Genomic DNA, 6000 nt, shown 5'->3' on the forward strand with positions numbered 1-6000 from the left:
TCTCAATGACAACAGGGAACGATAACATTAGAAAATAAAATACTAATTTGATTTATCTCACCTACACATATAGTAGTCAAAATACGACTACCATCAACATAATTAGAGAAAACGTTTTTTCATAAAACCTCCATATTCACTATCAGTATGTCATAGTTGAACTGCATCTATCTGATAATAACTCATTTTGTTGAGTGTTTCTTAGGCATAGGTTTATTTCAATTATTTTCTATGAATTCTCTCATTTCATTTTCCATACCATTTTGTGAAGAAGGTAATCTTATCACTCTATTTTACAGATAAGAAATGGATGTTTAGTGAGGCTGAATTAACTAAGGTCACATAGCTAATAAATAGTAAACTTGGTTTTCAAACACAGGATATAATGCTAAGGCCATACTGGCTTGTAGCATCTACATATACTAAAGAGAGAAAAAGGAGATTTGGCAGGTTTAAATCACAAATGGGAAAAGAGGGTAAAGTCTTAGATTATCTGGAGAGAGTGGAAACATGGGTGAATTTAAGAGAGAAAGGACATTCTGTGAATTTCTTTTAGGACTTATGTTTTCTTCCTAAAGTAGGAGATGACCCTGTGGAGATTGTGAGGGAGGATTGCAGTAAGAAAAATGAGAAACAGGAAAATTTAGAATTGACTTTTGGGGTGTGGGAGAGGTGGCTGTCTTAGGGAATAGTAAAATTATTTTCTTAAGAATTCCAATTAGGGGTGGCCAGTTAGCTCAGCTGGTTAGAGCATGCTGCTAATAACACCAAGGTGGCCAGCTCAATCCCCACATGGGCCACTATGAGCTGCACCCTCCTTAAAAAAAAAATTCCAATTAAACAAAAGCAGTTTAGACTGGAAAACATAATACTCCCAGGTTTTGAGATTACCCTCTTCCCCCAACATGCACTTAGCATCACTGGGTGGCCTAGAGCACAAGCAAAGTTTTAAGTTTCATCCTGGTTTAAGTAATAGTAGTGTCAGATAGGCTGAAAGTGTCAGGAAAATATCAAGGGGCTAATGAACACAGGGTTAAGAATACTGTGTTACATGCCCTTTATTGAGTCCATAGTGGTTCTAAAGAAACAAAGACCCCGTGGTCACTATTATTAAATGCTAGGAAATTAATTCATTATTTTGAAATTAGGTAAGCAGAGGCAAATAATGAAACAATGATCCTGGGTTTGGCACATGAACTATTACATTGGTTATCAAATAGTAGATGGGGGAAGTTTCTCATCGGAGAATAACTCCATCTAATAAATGAAGAAGGATAGATAGAATTAAAACATCTCCATTTTAACTTCAAATGACTCAAATGCTCTAGGCAATGAGCACCGATATCTGTTCCCATTACAAAAAAAAGGACATCCGTACAGTATGTGTTTTCTGATAGACTAATGCAACACTATCTCTGAGACATTCTTGCCAAAATATGAAGAGTGAATTAGATGAAGAATCTAAATATCTAACTCTCTGTCACAAATGGCAGGATTTCCTGCTTTCTCATGGCTGAGTAATATTCCATTGTACATAGTATGTTCTATTTATCAAGAAACAGAATCTTCCAGAGAAGACCCCTACAGATTCCCCATCCACTTCATTGGGCAAAACTAGGTCTCATGGCCACCATTAAGTGTATGGGAGGCTGGAAAAACCATCATCTGACAAAATGGAATGGGATAGCCATGACTGGATTGAGGAAATCCTGAACATCGTACTTTTAAAAACAAAGTCAGTTTTTCTTACTGTAGGGCACTGGTAGGAAAGGCTATTGGATTGGAAATCAATAAGTCTAGTGAGAATAAGAAGCAGGATTCCAGGGTCAAAAAACAGTCAAAAGTAAGGATTGAATATGAACTGAAGGGAATAAATTTACAAGGATTGAACAACATACTCTTTACAGACACTTTTGTACCTGTTACCTTGTTCAATCCTCACAATAATCCTATAGATGAGATAACTGGCATTATCTCCACGTTATGAATGAGGGACCAGAGACTCATAGAAACGGGGTGAGGTTGCTAGTTGGGGTTCTGATTAGTGGTTCCACAGTGCATTATTTTCCAGCCATCATGGATCGTAGATAGTCTTGTCTCTAGCTTACCAAATTTACCATTGGAAACAGAAACAGGGGAAGGAAAAAAGGTCTACTATCTGCTCAGCACAGTGCTAGGCATACTTCATGACAAGAAGGAGACATATTTTAATTCTGGCCATTTCTCTGATGGTGGGAGATGGTGGAAGACATGCGGCTGACAGAGTGGCTTAGAGGTGATCCTGCCTGTATGAACTGAATTGTATATTGAAGCCCTAACCCCTAGTACTTCAGAATATGACTGTGTTTGAGATTTGGGCTTTGAAGATGTAATTGAATTAAATGAGGATGTTAGGTTAAAACCTCCTTAAATCTGACTGGTGTTCTTATAAGAGGACAATAGGACACAGAAAGAAACCACGGGTGAATGAGCACAGTGGGGTGACCACGGGAAGAGGCAGCAAGAGCGTGTTTATGGGTAAGCCCAGGAGAGAGGCCTCAGGGGAAACCAACCCTGCAGACACCTTAATCTTGGACTCTCAGCGTCCAGAACTTTGAGAAATAAATTTCTGTTGTTTAAGCCACCCAATCTGTGGTTATGGCAGCCCTTACAAATTAATACACTGTAGCCACACCACCTCTGTGGCCCATTCTGCAAAGTCAAATGAAATAGGATAAGTGGGATCACAAGAAATCAGCCATGCACTGACACAGGAGTGCAGGGCCTTACACTCTACTAGGGAAGCTGTGAAACTTGGGAATCTTACGATACTTAGAGGTGGCTGCCATGTTGTCATATTGCCAGAAGGTCTGATTATCTATTCACAAAGAATGACTCTGATGGGCATTTAGTTCAATGAGCACATATGGAGCCCAATTCGGATCTGACCACAATATCAAACAAAGTTCCTAGAAGGCCTTTTTTGTGCCCCATAACTTTACTTAATGTCAATAATAGGTTGCCATTCATGGAGCTGAATAACTGATTTTTATTATGTCTACATTGCTACCATGTTTTACCCAATGCCAGAATTCTGTGACTCATTTCCCTGCAGTCCTTAATGTCCATCCTTTAGAGCTAAGTGACTTCAGATGTGGATCATTCCAGTTGAACCTTCCCTATCCCCTAATTTTCTAGATGCGTGTAGTTAGACACTATTTATAGACTGACAGTTATCGTTGTGTGAGTTTGTTCTGAAGAACACGAGAAGAGGGGGAGATTCCCATCATTCGACCGACTCACGATTGAATCTTTGGATGGTTTAAAAATATACCGTTAAATTTTAATCATTTTTTTCACATGTCAGGTGAACAACGATTGAGACATCATAATCCCGCAGACTCACCAGTTGACATGTGACATTTCCTATTTCTTCTGATAACCTACTGTACTCTTACTAAACTCTCCCTAAAAAATCAAGGCACTACAAGGCAGAAACATGTCTGCTCACAGTAGGTACTGCAGGTGCGTTAAGAGCAAGGAAGCAGAACACACAATAGAATGTCCCTTCTTTATTAATTCTATTATATCTTGTTGATAGTTTCATGCTTCCCTGAATGCTTCCCTACATGCTTCTAGCTGTAGAATCTGTTTTGCAGTAAAGGTACCCTTCAGATACCCAAATGATTAAGGAGAAGTAATGGAGTGTCTGGGTGCTACCGCTGTCAATCATCTTGGTGTATATGAGAAGAAGGGTGACCTAAAGGGAGAGAAATGGTGAACAGGTTGTGTCCCCAGAGACTGATCCTGGAAACACCTCTTTTTTTGTCTCCCTGACCTGAGATGGCTGAGTTCCTTTGATGACGGTTGGAGAGGAGTGACAATTTCTCTGTTCTGATCTCAAAGTAATTCATCCACTAATAAAAGAAACTTCACCATTAGAGGTCTGAGAAATCAGTGTAGATGATTTCTTACCTAACTTAATTTAATCTTGAGTGGAAAATAAATGGTCTGTGATGAAAAACCTTTTAACTCTCTCCTGTTTTGTAGAAGTCAGAGCATCTCACCTACTCATATGTTGAAACATCACATCTCTTACTTGGAAGGCTTATCAAAGAGAGCGGAATCTTACTTAATCTTTGCCTCAACATTCCCCTGAAACATCAGAGATGTGACTGAAAAGGTATACAGAGAGCTATGCACATGCCTACGGTTGGTTTTCAATTTCTTCTTACGGACCCAAATGGAAATGGAAACCGTATTTCTATCCTTTAAAGTGACTTTAGGACACATGCTACAAGATGGTTAACCTTGAAAACATTATACTAAGTGAAGTAACCCAGTCACAAACGGACAAATATTGGATGATTCCACATGTATGAAAATGTCTAGAATAGGCAAATTCGTAGAGACAGAAACTAGATTACAGGATACCAGGGGCTAGGTGAGAGGGGAGAGTGGGGAGGGGGGAGTTATCGTTCAGTGGGTACAGAGTTTCTGTTCAGGGTAATGAAAGAGGTTTGGAAATAGCGGTGATGGTTTCACAATATTGTGACTCTAATTAATGCCACTGGATTGTATACTTATAAGTGGCTAAAGTGACAAATTGCATGCTACATATATTTTACCACCATGAAAACAGCAAGGGCTCCATAAGGTATCAGCTGTCACTTAAACCATCGCCTCTCCTTGTCCTTTCTATGCAGAAGTTGTATCTATGAGGTCTTAGGGACAAACCCTACACACCTGTCAGCCTTTTTCTTGTCCTTTCCCAAATCCTTTCTCTCCCTTTCCCTCTATTCTGTTGTTTCTGATATGTCGTTACACGCAAATGTTGAATTCTGAATGTTGGTCATTGTGTTTTTCAGTTTTCCATTTTCAGTGTATCCATGTGATTGGCTGGTTTTTAAATTCCAATTTTTTGATGGAATCTCAATTTTGTCATCCATATTCTTTTTTTTTATTAGTTTCAGGTGTACAAGACAAGGTAATACTTAGACGTTCATCATTTATATCCCTCACACTGTGAACCCCCCTCCCCCCATCCACTATCCCTCCGACCTCACACTGAACCATCACATTATATATATAAAATTATAGTTGGCATTCATTAATGTTTAGCTTCTGGTGTACAATGCCATGATCAGGTATCCACAGTATCCCTGAGGTGGTCTCCCAAATAGGACGCATGTCCATCGGATACCCAACAAAATCTTTACAACATTATTGAATACCTTCCCCAAATTAATTTTCAAAAAAACCCTGAGGCCATCTTGTGGTTACCAGCTGCTTCCAAATCCCTTCACCTTTCCCCTTATCCCCAACCCCCCCCCCACACCCATCTAAAAACTCTCGGTTTTTTCTTTGTGTCCCCAAAACTGTCTCTGATTAGTTCATTCACATAGTCTTTTCTTTAGATTCCATATATAAGTGAGATCATATGGTACTTGTCTTTCTCTTTCTGACTTATTTCACTTAACATAATGTTCTCTAGATCCATCCATGTTGCTGCAAATGGTAAGATTTCTATCTTCTTTATGGCTGTGTAATACTCCATTGTATAAATGTACCACAGCTTCTTAATCCAGTCATCTACCGATGGGCATTTCGGTTGTTTCCATATCTTGGCTATTGTGTAAAGTGCTGCAATAAACATAGGAGTGCATACAGATTTTTGAATTGGAGCTTTGGATTTCTCCGGGTAGATGCCTAGGAGTGGAATTACTGTGTCATCCATATTCTTGAACATATTAATCCTAATTATTTCACTGCCCATGTCTGATCATTCCAATATTGGGTCTTCTGGATAATTTCTTTTCTCTACTTCTCTTAACTTGTATTTTTGATACATCTGGTGATTGAGTTAATCGCAGGCATTGTTTAAGATGAAGTCAAATGGCCCTGGACGATGCTTCTCCCTCCACAGAAGTTTCACTCTCTCAGGCAGGCTGCTAGTATGGGTGCAGTCTCATCACTCCAGTCAGGGACTAAGCGGACTCAGGCTGCTTCAGGCTTTCTGAG

This window comes from Rhinolophus hipposideros (assembly GCF_964194185.1).
Source record: "Rhinolophus hipposideros genome assembly, chromosome: X".
Classification (NCBI taxonomy): domain Eukaryota; kingdom Metazoa; phylum Chordata; class Mammalia; order Chiroptera; family Rhinolophidae; genus Rhinolophus; species Rhinolophus hipposideros.